At 37.1% G+C, this 16,308-nt stretch overlaps 1 protein-coding gene across 12 annotated transcripts in view; it reads left to right on the top strand.

Annotated features, from left to right (window-relative positions):
* The window catches only part of LOC115218049 (serine/threonine-protein phosphatase 6 regulatory ankyrin repeat subunit C), a 212,739-nt gene that overhangs the window by 66,834 nt on the left and 129,597 nt on the right, over window positions 1–16,308 (top strand). Inside the window, exon 1 of one of the 12 annotated variants that reach the window (XM_036507862.1) lies at window positions 6,561–6,579. The exons of the other annotated variants lie outside the window; for them this stretch is intronic. The gene's annotated coding sequence lies outside the window, so the exon portion shown is untranslated. Of the gene's footprint in view, window positions 1–6,560; window positions 6,580–16,308 lie in introns of those variants that run through there. 12 annotated transcript variants of the gene reach the window in all.

The raw sequence follows: 16,308 nt of genomic DNA, 5'->3' as shown, positions 1-16,308 counted from the left end.
ATCTTATTTTTTTTGTTTTCTATTTTCAATGGAATATTATTCTTTCATTATTACTGTTATTTCTATTTTTGGTTTGTTCCATCTCATATTTCAAAGAAGAATGCTGTAGATTATGAAAAGCATTCTTACGCAAAGTTCATAGTTAATTAATGGTAGTGTCAGCATTTATAGAGACAAGAATCATCGTCTCTTCCATTAATCTTGCAGTTGTTTCTGGTTTTTCAAACAAACAATTCCAGTGTCTTTGAAATAATCTTATAAACTGCATGGTAAATACTGCAAATTGAAGCCTTCCTACTCTATCAATACCATTCCAGTTGCTAGATTTTTCTTGTTAGAATCATTGCCTCACCGACACAATTGATTTTCTTCTATTTTTCTACCTTCCCTTCAGATTCTCTTTTAATCCATTCTGTTATTTTAATTTGACTGGCAGATTCTTCACTTTCCTCCTCACTATCTGCCTCTCTCTTTTCTCTTCCCTTCCCCCCCACACATGCACATGAACACACACAGAATGGGCTTCATTTAATTTCCATACACCAAATTTATCAAATTCCCTTGCAAGTTATTGAGTGGTCCATGTCTAAAATAGAAGTCATGTACCCTGGGTGCTATGTTGTGGGACCAACCCTGAAAACACATGGTTGTCAAGCAAACTCTCAAACCATACAGCCCCACTTGCACCTGTAGATATCTTTTACTTGTTTCAGTCATTAGACTGTGGCCAGGCTGGGGCACCACCTTGAAAAATTTTTAGTCAAATGAATCGACTCCAGTACTTTTAAAAAAAAATCTTGCACTTATTCTGTTGATCCCTTTTGCCAGACCACTAGGTTATGGGTATGTATACACACTAACAGCAGTTGTCAATTGGTGGTGGGAAAAAAAAACAGACACCAAAACACACACACACATAAATATATACATATATGTATGTATATATATATATATATATATATATATATATATATATATATATATATATACACGATGAGCTTCTTTCAGTTTCCTTCTACAAAGTCCACTTGCAAGGCTTTGGTCAGCCTGAGGCTATAATAGAAGACACTTGTCCAAGGTAGCATGCAGTGGAACTGAACCTAAAACCATGTGGTTGGGAAACAAGCTTCTTACCACACAGCCACACCTGCATTTTTATGTATATATATATATTCCCTTCATTATTTTATGTCCATTTTTGAGATTGGAATGGGTTGGACGGTTTGACTGGATTTAGTAAGACCACAGCCTCATCAGGCCCCATTGTCTGTTCTGGCATGGTTTCTACAGCTGGATGCCCATCTTAATGCCAACCACTCTGTAGAGTGTAGTGGGTACTTTTTATGTGGGACCTGCATCGGTGTTCAATTCTGTTGTGGCAGATGGGTCTTCTTGAGTGCAGCAGTGCACCAGGTATCTCAGTCATACATGTACTCACACACATACACACACATTTTATATATATATATGATATATGGGCTCCTTTTAGTCTGGCTACTACCAAAACCACTCACACGATTTTGGCCTGTCTGGAGCCTTAGTAGAAAAATATTTACCCAAAGTTCCACATGGGGGACTGAACTGGGTGTGTGTCTAAGAAGTTCACTTTTTCACTGCATGGTTTGTAGTTCAATCCCTCTGTGTGACACTTTGGACAAATGTTTTTCTTCTAGCCAGAAACTGAAAGGAGCTCATAATATATATATATATGTGTGTGTGTGTGTGTGTGTGTGTGTGTGTGTGTAAGGACATCAAACCAAGGCAGGATGAGTATTTCAAGTCATTTAAAATATCTAATTAGAGTAAGGTGAATTTGGTTGTCCTTATATATATCTGCTAACTTGGAAGCCTACTACAGATCCCTAGCTCCAGCCTCAGCTGTGAACTTGGAACTTAACGGATGACCAATTCTTGTACTTACACAGCGTACCTATTCGTTTAGATCACCAGTGTAATAAACCTCTCATGTTTATATATATATATATGTAAATGTGTGCATGTGAGAGAGAGTATATGTAGGTGTGTTTGAGTGTCCTTGCCTTGATATTGCATGCTGGTTGTGAAACGAACATTGAATGACATCATGCAAGTAGCGTTGACTGTTCCCAGCATTTCATGAAAACATGTTGAGTTATTGGGGAAATATTGCTTTGCTTGGACACAGGTGAAGGTTGGTGGCAGGAAAGGCATTCAGCAGTAGAAAATCTGCCTCAACAAATTCCTCCTGACCCATGCAACCATTAAAGGTAAATGTTGAATCAATGTGTGTGTGTATGTGTGTGTGTATACATATATGGATGTATATGTATGTACACACAAACATACACATATGTATATACATACACACACACCCATGAGTATTACCTATCCAATATTGGAAAAATATTTTTGCCACTGTGCGTAGAATCAGGCAATTTGTCAATTGTATAATAATTACAGTTTTACATTTTTTTTTCAAATTTCATGGTGTTTATACAAAACAATGAAACAAATATTTTAAAAAATAAAATGAAATATAATAAATTTCTCATTTGTTGAGTTGCAATAAATTATCCATAACAAAATTGTTATTTAACCATTGATTAATTACAGATGTAACAACATTTCCTGGTATTATTCCTCATAGTGACAAAACCATTTTCGGAAAATTCAACCATTGAATGATGTATAACACAGTGATTAGCATAGCTTGTATCTTCAGCTTGTATCATTTGTCTGTGGCTATGCTGGGGCACCACTTTGATGGGTTTGGTTGAACAAATTAACTCTAGGACTTAGTGAAGGCAGAGGTATTGTTTTCAGTTGTGTTTGTTTGTTTGTTTGTCTGTGAACAAAATATCTCAAGAATCGCTGGATGGATTCAGATGAAACTTTCAGGGATGTTTGGCTTCATGACTGGCATGAACTGATTAGATTTTGGGATTGATCCAGTTCTGGAGAAGGATTCTGGATTATTTTTTCCTGTTATTTTTTTTTTATTTTTGAGAGCGGTCAGGTTCATTTTCAGTATTCTCATTTGTGAGAGCAGTCAAGTTTATTTCAGATATTCTCATTTTAAAACTCATCTCTGATTAATTGTTGAGAAGATGTTGGTGTTGCCTTAGTGGAGGTTTGCGCTCTCTGAGTGCTCTTGTTTCATTTTATTATTTTTTTTAGTGTGTTATTTTTTTGTATTAGTTTCTTATGCTGAATTGCTAAGTTATGGGGACATAAACAAACAAATACCAGTTATCAAGTGGCGGTGGGGCACATAAACACATACACACATGCCTGTGTATACATACATATATATATATATAGTTAATCCCAAAAATATAGAAGAAAAGACACAACAAGAAAAAACAACAATGCGAGGATATGGCACTTGCGAAGTATTAAAAGATGCTCACGGAAGGAAAGAAAGGGTGTTTTATGTTTCAAGCAAAGCTCTTCTTCAGAAACAGGAGACAGAAGAAAGTCCAAGAGAAAAGGAAGACAGGGGTAAAAAAATCAGCAACAGTCCACAGTTAGTTAAATGAGGCTGTTGCAGAAGATATGGACCCAAGGTGTGACACTGTGGGACTGAACCCAGAACCATTTGACTGGGAAGCAAACTTCTGACCCGACAGTCATGCCTGTGCCTATGAACCTTTTCTTTTTGACAAAGATTACACAACAGGTCTGGAAGTCCAGACATGTTTTTGCTATGAATTGCAAGCAGATGTCACTGTTGTTGTTTACAACTAGTGAACACACAGTAAGATGAGAAAAAAAATACAAACTCATTCACACAAACACATACATACATATACATACATATTCATACTGTATTTTTGGCATGTAGTGCAAAAATTCAAATATTGTTATTATTTTACCAAATTCTGCTGCTTTTCATGTGGAAATTTTGGTCCTTCAAAGTTGTCTTCATGTATAAGTTGACCTTCCACTTTTGGCTGTAAATTTGGGTCTGAAAAATTTAACATTTGCTGTAAAACACAGTATATACCTCTATCTGTCTGTCCTCTCTCTCTCTCTCTCTCTCTCTTCTCTCTCTCTCTCTCTCTCTCTCTCTCTCTACCTCCCTCCCTGCCTATCGATCTATGTAGGCTTCTGTCAGTTGCTGTCTACCAGATCCACTCAAGGACAAGGTTTTGGTTGACCTGAGTATGCAGTAGAAGATATTTGCTCAAAGAGTTTGGGAATTGAACTTCTTAACTACAGTCACTGTGTGCCTATATCTGTATGACATATTGAAGCAATCTCCCTTCGTATATGTAGGGAGAGAGAGTATGGTATGTGAGTGTGTGAGAGACAGAGATGGAGAAAGAGAGAGAGAAATGTCTCCAGGGTTTCTGTATTTCTCATCATGTACATATTTATCCATCATCATCATCATCATCATCATTGTTATTGTCATCGTTGTTGTCATCGTCATCATCATCATCATTGTCATCATCATCACCATCATTAAATGTGCATTTTCTGTTGCTGTCATGGGTTGGACATTATCATATATATTTCTTTATTTTTGTTTAGGTTTTCAAAAGGAATGTTTTGTGTTTTTCTTTGGCAGAGTCATTTGGGCCTTTGCCATCTGAATTCTTGGTTGGTGAATTGAACCCATCACCCAACTGAACCCCATAGCATTCAGATTACTCTTTGAAAAAATGTGAAGGAACACTCCGTCGGTTATGACGAAGAGGGTCCCAGCTGATATGATCAACGGAATAGCTTGCTCGTGAGATTAATGTGCAAGTGGCTGAGCATCCCACAGACATGTGTACCCTTAATGTAGTTCACAAGGAGATTCAGCATGACACAGAGTGTGACAAGGCTGGCCCTTTTTGAAATACAGGTACTACTCATTTTTGCCAGGTGAGTGGATTGAAGCAACATGAAATAAAGTGTCTTGCTCAAGGACACAATGCATCACTGAGAATCGAACTCACAACCTTATGATCATGGGCTGAATGCCCTAACCATTAAGCCACGCACCCTCACTTCTTTAAAATGTAATCTTTATTTATTCATACTGTTTTCTGTTACTTATACATTATCTCGTAGCTATGAAACTTTGATGATGTGATTGTTTTTTTTAGAATGACATTGTGGGATAGGTGTGACAGGCTGGATCTGGTTGGTTTGAACATAAAAATGGAAAAAAATATTTTTGGTTGGAGTTAGCTGGTTTAAGCAATAAAGGATTCAATAGTCTCCACTTTGTCTTTGGGTGCATTTAGCAGATTTCGTTCTGTTGCAAGTATTTGGGTCAATACTTTGGTTTGAGGATAAGTTCCTCTCTTTCTTCTATGAGTCTTGGCAGCAATGAAAAAAGAAAAAAAGAAAAAAGGAAAATTGCCTTTCACTTTCTGATTAAGCAACTGACCCATTTACTGTGGAAAGCAGATATATCCACTCAAAATTTCCTTACCTTTAATTGCAGGAAGCAATTTTCTATACCAATCTATCTTTTGTTGAGAAATGTCCTGTTTGAAACTATTATCTGTTAAAATATCTTTTCCTTTTCTTTTTATTTTACTTGTTTCAGTCGTTAGACTGTGGCCAACCTGGGGCACCACCTTGAGGAATTTTAGTTAAATGAATCAACCACAGTATTTACACTTTCTAAGCCTGGTATTTTTTCTAGCTGTCTGTTTGCTGAGCTGCTAAGTTACAGGGATGTAAGCAAACTAACACCAGTTGTCAGACAGTGGTGGGGACAAGCACAGGCACAAAGACACACAGACACACATACGACAGGCTTCTTTCAGTTTCCATCTACTAAATCCATTCACAAGGCTTTGGTTGGCTTGAGGCTCTAGTAGAAGACACTTGCTCAAGGTGTCCCACTGCAGGTCAGAACCCAGAACCATGTGGTTGAGAAACAAACTTCTTACTACATAGCCACACCTGAGGCAACTTGACTTGCTGAAAATACCGATTCTATTTTATGGTAGATATTTACCATTATTACTGGAATAACCTGGGCTTTCAATTTAACAGTTAAAGGGTCACAGAAAAGTTGTCAGATTTGACTGAGTTCCACACTGAATGCCTCTTGAATTTGCTTCCAGTTCTCTGAGTTCAAGTCTTATTAAGTTCATTTTTGTCTTTTGCTGTTGATGGATGAAATAAGTACCAGTCATACGTTAGGTTGCAAACTAAGTTTACTTGCATCTTTACAAAACTTCTGGCTTTCTACTAATATAGTTATTTTGGGTTGTATTTTTGCTGCTGTTTTTGTTGTGCTTGAAATGCTTTCTGCTTGATCTGTTTCCATATTTCTGTCAGTGATGTTACCAGCAGAATTAAAGGTTCAGGAAGGCAGTAGATTGAACTCTGTGAGAATTCCAGAGAGAGAGAGCTAGAGAAAGAGGGAGAGAGGAAGAGAGAGAGAGAGAGAGAGAGAGAGAGAAAGAAAAAGAGAGAAAGAGGTGGGGAAGTGGAGTTTGAGGCTATGTTAACAAATTTAGTATTTAGCAATTTGATTAATTTTTTTTCTGTTCATGTTAAGCTTCCTCCCTAAACATTTATGAAACAGATTGATTGAAAGACCACAACAAATTAATAGGATTTAACCTTTCAAAATTGAATGAAAAGGTAAAACAAAAGAAAATAATTGTTGCTAGTTAGTAAGATATTTACTTAAAGAATGAACTCCACAACGCATTAGTTGACTGCTGTACTCTCTCACACACACACAAACACATACACACACACATATATCAACATATATAAACACACACACATATATATATATATATCAACATATATAAATATATATAAACATATATATCCTTATGTGTGTGTGTGTAATCTTTTCTTAATTATTTTAATCTTTAAAATTCCAGCTTCCTCTATTTGGTATGTCTTCCAAATCTGTTTGTCATATTGATTTTAATCCCAAACAATATTTCCTCCATTAATGCTATCCCTTTCAGTTAATCTTTTCAATCTTGTGATTTGTTGTATTTAATTTGATTTAATTTAATTCAATTTTATGTTTTTTTTTTACATATCCAGTTATTTCCTTTCTTTGTTTTGTTGTTTTGTTTTTGATTTTGGAATTCCATTTTGCACCACCGCCATCACCTCTACCATGAAATACTTACCCCTTCCTTCTTCTCTCTCCCCGCCACCATCACGGGCGCTAAGAACTCAATATTTCTGTTTACATACAAGACTTGTGTAGTTTGATGTGAAGAAGGAAAAACCTGAAACAATAGATGTAATCACTGCAGGGACAGAAAGTTTGCTTATTTTCTTTTAGTTTTTTTTTAGTTTTTTTTTATGTCTTTTTTTTTAACCAACTGGTTATGATGAGATTAGAGATTGGTCTGCAGAACGAGCAATAAAATAAAACAAAACAGAACTGGAACCACAAAGTATAAGAACAAAAAGCAGCCAAACAGACAAAACTAAGAAAGGAAAAATCAAAGTACAAAAAAAAAAAAAAATATGAGGATGATTATAATGACAGTGATGATGGTGATGATGATGATAATGGTGATGTTGGAGATACCTCACTGATGCTGAAGACATCTTCAAGAAAGATTAGTCCAATATTCTTTTCTTGTTTTTCCTCTTCTTAATTTGCAAGCATAATAATAATAGTAATAATAATAATAATAATAATAATAATAATAATAATAATAATGATAATAATAATAATAAAAAATGATAATAATAATAATAATGATAATAATGATGATTATAATAATGATAATAATAATAATATCAGTAGTAGTAGTAGTAGTAGTAGTAGTAGTAGTAGTGGTAGTAGTAGTAATAATAATAATAATAATTTAGTTCAGTCTTGAGAATTTTTATTCATTTCCTGTCACAGTGTGTTTATGCTACTTTATGAGAATTAAAACTATATTGATTTATTGATCTTACTATTTTTGAGATAATTTATCAATGCAACTTGTTCTCTTGATTAATATATCGGTGGCTTCGGTTAATTAAGTTAGCCATTTCTATTGTCCCGATTGGTTTATTGATCGCATGATTGGTTTGTTACTATTGCATCACTAAACTGCTCGACTATCACATCGCTAACCTACTATCTCCATGTGTAAACTGTACCTTTCTATCACTTTGACTATAGTGCCAGTTAGTGCCTATAGCATCACTAACCTACTCTCTCTGCAAATATGCTGTGCATCTCTGTCACTTCAATGTTGTGCCTTCAAATACATCTCTAATCTGCTCTCTCTCCATGAATAAACTCTTCCTTTGTAATTGTGCCTTCTACGACATCCCTACTCCTAGCTACTGTCATGTGACTCAATAATCATGTCACTGAAATAGCTGTTATCACATGACTAACATGCTTGCTATCATGTGACTAGTATCATGTGATTAAAGTATATGAAGTCACGTGACTGAAATAGGCACTATCACATGACATGACAGTGTGCTGTGTGGGGACCAGAATAGACCCAAGCATTTCCTCTGCATGTCATGAACAGTGCCTAAACAGGTTAAGGCAGGATTTGCACTTTGACCTTGTAAAAACCCTCACCAGGTAACAACTACCCAAAACGGACCAATGGGTTGGAGAGTTGTCACCTGAGACGTGCAAAGGTATCATCCATCTGCCAGGAGAGAATCACCAATAACTAGTGGATGCTGCAACATGCTGTGACAGCACATCCTCCTCCTCCTCTTACCCCCTCCCCTCCCCTCCCCTACTGCTGCTGCTGCTGCTGCTGCTGCTGCTGCTACTACTACTACTACTACTACTACTACTACTACTACTACTACCACTACTACTACTACTACTACTACTACTACTACTACTACTACTACTACTACTACTACAGGACACTATGTATTGTAATATTGGGTCATCCCATAAATAATGCAGTTTTTTCAATTGCATGAAATAAAAGTTGGAGGGGGATCAACTTGCTGTAAAAGCAGGTAGTAATTTTACCGTGGTCTTAGTGCAAGTTTTGAAAAGTGCAGTTCGATTTTAGCAATTATTTTTTCAAAGCTTTAATGGAAATGACAAAAGAGCATACTCGGCATGTTTGCTTTATGAGTTCAATAAAGGCTACAAAGCAATGGAAAATATGAAGGATTTTAATGCAGTATATACACTCTTGGAGTGGTTGGCGTTAGGAAGAGCATCAAGCTGTAGAAACTCTGCCAGATCAAGATTGGAGCCTGGTGCAGCCTCTGGCTCACCAGTCCTCAGTCAAACCGTCCAACCCATGCCAGCATGGAAAGTGGACGTTAAACAATGATGATAATGATGATGATGATAGGGATTGGACAATAAGCATAAGCCAGTGTCAATTCTGAGCCGGAAACTACAGCCTAGAAAACGAACCTCATCCTGGAAGATCTGTAGAGCTCAATGAGGATATCCTGCAAACCTTGGTGGAACAAAATCCCATCATAACTGTTGAGGAACTATTAGAGAAGCTTGGATTTGGTCATTCAATCATTCATTGACAACTGTGCTAGAAGAGAAATGACCATCTTTGGTTTCAAGATGAAAGGTTTTCTTCCATGAAGATAAGGCTCGGCCATATTCAGCGAGGATGACATTCCAAAGGATGGAGTAGTTTGAATGGAAAACGATGCCCCCCACCACCTACTATATTCGCCAGACATTGCTTCATCGGATTATCATTTATTCCACAGTCTTCAAAATCATTTGGAGGGAAAAAATATGACTTCTGTAGGTGCAGGAGTGGCTGTGTGGTTAGCAGCTTGCTTACCAGCCACATGGTTCCGGGTTCAGTATCACTGCGTGGCACCTTGGGTAAGTGTCTTCTACTATAGCCTTGGGCTGACCAAAGCCTTGTGAGTAGATTTGGTAGACGGAAACTGAAAGAAGCCCATCGTATATATGTATATATATATGTATGTGTGTATATGTTTGTGTGTCTGTGTTTGTCCCCCCAACATCGCTTGACAATCGATGCTGGTGTGTTTACGTCCCCATATCTTAGCAGTTCAGCAAAAGAGATGATAGTATAAGTACTAGGCTTCCAAAGAATAAGTCCTAGGGTTGATTTGCTCGACTAAAGGCGGTGCTCCAGCATGGCTACAGTCAAATGACTGAAATAAGTAAACGAGTAAAAGAGAGGTCAGAACAATACAGGGCGAGTATTTTCCATCACAGGTAAATGAATTTTGGAAGCGGGGCCTTGCAAGTCTACTAAATGGATGGAAGAGCATTGTAGAAAATGAAGGAGAGTATATTTTAGATTAAAAAAGAACTTTGTTTATCTTAATCTTGAAAAATAAAAAAAAGTATGAAAAAACTGCATTATTTATGGAATGACCCAATACATACTGTCACATAACTGAAATAGCTAAATATAGTTACAATCATTTCACTGAAGTAAATATACATCATTTGAGTTTTGCCACCCTGCTGTTTGTGCAACAACACCATCATCACCACTGTCACCACCAGCACCAGCACCAGCACCACAACCACCACCACCACCAACAACAACAACACCGTCACATAAAAACTAGTTGCCTTCTCCAGATCCACAGATGGAGTTGAGAAATCAGTGCCCTAAGGTTCTACCATTAACTGAAATTCAATTTCATGGTTATTCCAGTAATGATGTTAAATATCTACCATAAAAAAAAAAATGGAATTGGTATTTCCTGTGAATCATGTTGTGGCAATAAACTTGACATATCTCAACAAAAATAGTTTAAACATGACATTCCTAAACCAACGATTGATTGCTCCATAAAATTGCTTCCTTCGGTTAAGGGTAATGAAATTTTGAGCGAATATATTTGCCTTCTGCAGTAAAAAGGTTAATGAGCCAACTCTCAGTTACATAACGTTGCTGCTGATAATGTTTAGAATGGTTTGTTGTTCCTACTCTATGGTTCCTATTTACAGCCAAATTGATCGATCTCTTTGAGAGATGTCTTGGTCATGGACCACAATATAGTGTCAGGGATACACTGCAGTTGTGTCCATTTTCAACTGTTCGTCCCAAACCCTATTGACTAGACTACCTATTTTCATTCTGAAAGTATCTTAGTCAATATCATAAGATCTGGTCAGTTTAAGCATAAAGCAGGTAGAATATTTAGCCAGGATCTGGCCATCTTGAATGCTGAAATGTTAAAAGCACCCAAGGTACCAGGTGATGGAATTAAACTGGGTAATGAATTAAATCTATCTCTCAAACAGCTCATGGTGGGATTTGAACTTATAATACAAAAATCTGGATCAAACATTGCAAGGTATCTGGTCTGACAGTCTTCTAGATTCATTAATCTCCTATCCTGGAGTGTTATATATAGCTCCAGATGGATGAAAGACAGAGTTGATCTTGATGAAATTTCACCTTGGAATAAAATATTACAAGTATTTCATGAACTGATCTAACAAATCCACCAGCACAGGGCCCAGTCCTTGTTGTGATGTGGTGGCTTGTATGCCTCCATGAACCTGATGGAGAGCAAGCTCCTTGTAGGGCCTTCCATGCTGCACAAGTCAAAAGATAGGGGCCAAACTGATATTGACCACCCCTTCTCAGAAGTAAAAACAGGTTTGCATCAGGCCAACAACTCCTTAGGAAAAAAGAAAAAGCAAAGTTATAGAGGCATATATGACAATTCAAAACCAACAAAACTTAGAAAAGAAAGGCCTTCCTTTATGGGAAACATGACACAGAACACTTAAATGTGAAAGGTCACACATTAAGGAAACCAACATCCAGAATTATACATCAGGTCCTGACCTCCAACACACAATGGGAGTGAAAGGGTTAAGCTGCCCTAAAAGTAGCTGGGGGTGGGATATTGAGGCAGGGAGAGAAAAGCAATGATCTAATTGGAAAGGAGCAAAAAAGACAAAACCAGAGTTGACTGGAGAAAAACCATCAATGGCTTATGCTCCATAGGGTGCAATGGGCTTAATTAATTGAGGAACTAACAAATCTTTGTAGAAGCCCTCCAAAACTGAAGGGGCCAACAGCACTGGTATTGCTCTTGAATGTTTGTAAGTTGGTGGCTGTAGAAGAAATATATAGGTAGGGAGGGAATTCTAGATGGTTAAAGTTCTGGGGAAGAAGAACTGGGTTTAGTGGTTATTTTAGGGCTCATGTGGAGTTGGCACAAGACCAGTTAACTCCCAAGGAACAGAAGCCACTGTAATAGCAGAAAAAAATAAAAAGGTAAAGAGAGGAAACATGTCAGAGTGACGTAAAAACTGAGACTGGAATGTGTTGGTGGGCAATATTATGATTCATTACCAATTAGTTGAGTAACCAACTTTCTAGATGCAGTCTCTGATGTCTTTTATGTAAAGCAGCAGCAGCAGTAGCAGCAATAACAACAACAGGAACAGGAACAACAACAGCAGCAGCAGCCCCTTCATAGGTGTGGAAGTAACCCAACAGTTCAAATGTTTGCTATTGCTTGACTGCAATGTTACATGACTGAGGTACCAACTATAAAGGCTTTGTGTTGATGGATATTGGATTCAGGGAAGGCCACAATGACCACAAGGCAGATGGCATTGACACACACAAGACATAGACAGATACAATATTTGGGCAAAACAAACAAGTGCTTCCAGTTTAAATAAATTTCTCACACAAATATGTCATCTTATAAATTAAGTAGTCCATTGTTATTTATCCAGTTAATCTGGCAAATCATTAATGCAAAATCTCTTCATATAATGCGTATATACCTCCCCCTATCATTTTATGTCTGCTTTCTATGTTGACAGTGGAGGCACGTGGCCTAGTGGTTAGGGTGTCAGCATCATGATCGTAAGATTGTGGTTTCGATTCCTGGACCGGGCGATGCGTTGTGTTCTTGAGCAAAACACTTCATTTCACATTGCTCCAGTCCACTCAGCTGTCAAAACTGAGTAATGCTGCGATGAACTGGCGTCCCATCCAGCTAGGGAACACATATGCCATTGAAACCGGGAAACCAGGCCCATGAGCCTGGCTAGGCTTTAAAAGGGTGGCTTTATTTATTTTTATTTTCTATGCTGGCATCGGTTGGACAGTTTGGGCAGCAACTGGTGATCCAGACAACTGCACTAAGCTCTACTATCTGGTTTGACTTGGTTTCTATGGCTGGATGTCTTTCCTAGCACCAATCTGTTTACAGGGTGTTCTGGGTATTTTTTAAGTGGCACCAGCACCAAATGTTTCCTAAATATAGTAGAGTGTTAAATTCTTGCTTATTTATTCTGAATGTATGAGATGCAGTAACTGTAAGCTTTACTTGCTGGATCTACTGAATGCCTGGGTATGAGTTTAAACCATTCTAAGATAGCGACAGTATCATGTCTCCTGAGCAATATAAATACAGTTCTGTTTGTTTGTCTCATTCTTAGTCTGTCTGGCTGACGAAACAGATTCCATTAATTAGTCCTAGGGAAAAAATCTGACTGAAAATGCAAGTGTTTTAAAAGGAAATCAAACATTCCATTCAAATGAGCATTTAAAATGAATGACAAAATAGAAAATTAAAATAAAGAATAGGATATGAATTTTGTGTCCCCCAACCATGTTATTAATTAAAATATACATTTTTTATTCTTAATGCTTGTTTGTTGCATCATATTTAATGGTGAGAGAAATTTGAGAAGTTCCTTTACTATGATGTTTCTCTGCCTCAGAGATGTCCTTTATTCATCGAACAAGGAGTTGGAGGTAATTTAGGACATGTAAACAATATCACTTTAAAACTTGAAGTAATTAATTTTTGATACCTGGGGTTATACAAATATTGTAACTATAAAATTGAAACAGGAAATTATAAATTTGTTAATTAGAGAAAAATAGTTTTACCTTGATTGGACAATCTGGAGATTGTAAAAGATGTCATTTTTATGAGGAAACCTCTTGGCATCAAGCAGTTTGTCTGTCTGAATGAAGGACAGATTGTATGCAGCTTGTGTGTGCAAAGTGTGATGCTGTATGGCAGAAAGACATGTGCATTGAATGCAGAAAATGTGCAAAGGGTGGAAAGAATTAAGACAGACATGTTCTGTTGAAAGTCTAATGTACACATGATGTAGAATTATTTACCTGTATATCTCTCTCTATATTATACTATACTAGCACTATGACCCAGCAACACATATACAGCTGTGTGCGTGCACACATACACGCGAGTACTGTCTAAATCTCTGACCAATCACATACAGCTAGCTGGTATTCAATTGGCGTATCAAGTTTTGGGCATTTTAATTGGGTTTTGGCTAGAAAATTCACAAAAAGTCACTTCTATTGATTTTTAATGGCTTTGCGGGGTGACTGGGGAAATGTAAAGATATGCACGACCACCCTTGGACGGTTTTGAATGACCATAGAAAGTGCGAGCCCTCCAACTGAAAAATTGTGGATTTGTATAAAGGACACACACACAGACATTTCGCCATTTATATATATAGAGATATATTGGAATTAAACTTTTACAAAGAATGGTTTGACAGTCAACTGTCAACTCTTCCCCTGTAAAAGTTTAATATGTATTCTGCTAAAAATTATCATTTAATTCTTCAGTTTTATGTGAAATTGTATTTATATATAACTTGACATAAAAACATTCACCCTGCCCCTATATGAGTAGTAAAGCTCCTCTTATGGGCTCCACTATCTGTCCATATAACAATCAATTGATGTTTTTTAATGCAAATATGTAGGCATAATTTCTTCCATACTGAAATTAATGGTACATGAAGAAGTTTGAGAAATGGCCATAACCCTATGGAAGTTACATGGTTAAATAAATATATATTCACCTCTCATACCACCTGGCTTTATGGTTTTATATATTATATATATATATATATATATATATATATCATCATTGTTTAACGTCCGCTTTCCATGCTAGCATGGGTTGGATGATTTGACTGAGGACTGGTGAACCAGATGGCTGCACCAGGCTTCAATCTTGACCTGGCAGAGTTTCTACAGCTGGATACCCTTCCTAATGCCAACCACTCTGAGAGTGTAGTGGATGCTTTTACATGCCACTGGCACGAGGGCCAGTCAGGCGGTACTGGCAACGGCCACACTCAAATGGTGTTTTTTACATGCCACCTGCACAGGAGCCAGTCCCGCAGCACTGGCAACAACCTCGCTCGAATGTGTATATATATATATATATATATATGAGTAGGTGAACAAATGAAAGAAGGGCACTCAACTAATTTATTGGGAGTTACATGTATGGATCAAAACTGTTTGATTCAAATTCATTGGTACATTTGAGTTTCAAGCGTGATGCTAGTCGTTAGCCATTTTAAATTTAAATTCAAATTCAAAATGGCTGATGACCAGCATCACACTTGAAACTAAAGAGTACCAACAAATTTGAATCAACCTGTTTTGATCCATATAAATATATATATATATATAAATTCTTCCCACAAGATGGAGACAGTGTTATCTGATAATGGATTCAAATAACTATCATTATTCTGGACCACCAAGGCCCCAGAAACAGTTGTTGAACACATAAAACTCTACCCATTTAACTCCTCATATCATTTATATTCTGTAAGTCAAACTATTTTATATCCATACACATGTACATTTTTGCTATTGTATTTAATATCATGCATAAATTGACTTACCTAACTTGCTTCTCATTACATTTAATCATCTACTGGTTCAAGTTCAAATCTCTTGAGCACTTTGAAGTGTATTCTATATAGAGAACACCTGTAAACTATATATATATATATTGTTGTATCACTGTATCAAGCAGGTTATTGGATGTTGTTATACATCACTGGTCACAGTGAGCTTCCTCACATTGTTGTAACTTTTGAATCATGCTATTCCACTGGCAAGTGGGGGAGGCTAACATTCCCCTCAAATGAAATGCCAGTTCATTGCAGGGTGACCCCATTTAACAGCTGAGTGGAGCGGAACAAAAGGAAATGAAGTGTTTTGCTCAGGAATATAATGCACCACCAGTCTGGGAATTGAAACTACTATCTGCTTATCATGAGTGCAACATCCTAATCACTCATCCACACATCTTAATGTATGTGTGTGTGTGTTTTCCTGATTCTCTATTTTATTTGTAATTTGTGCCAGTTAATTTAGTTTAATTCCCTTTTCGAATGATGCCGACACACAAGGGCCAGTTTCCCAGTTTGCATGTCATATTAATTCCCCACCTGGATAGGATGTGTGTCCATTGGACATTATCAAAGAAGCTTGAGAGGCGGTTGGATGGAACCTACACTCGCCTCCTTATGAGAGCTCAAAATCTCTCATGGAAGCGTCATCCGACCAAAATGCAAATATATAGGAAACTACCACCTGTGTCATCTCTTGTGAAAGGTCG

Source organism: Octopus sinensis, linkage group LG12 (assembly GCF_006345805.1).
Source record: "Octopus sinensis linkage group LG12, ASM634580v1, whole genome shotgun sequence".
Taxonomy (NCBI): Eukaryota; Metazoa; Mollusca; class Cephalopoda; order Octopoda; family Octopodidae; genus Octopus; species Octopus sinensis.
The sequence above is the reverse complement of the archived record's forward strand: the minus strand, read 5'-3'. Positions and strand labels throughout refer to the sequence as shown.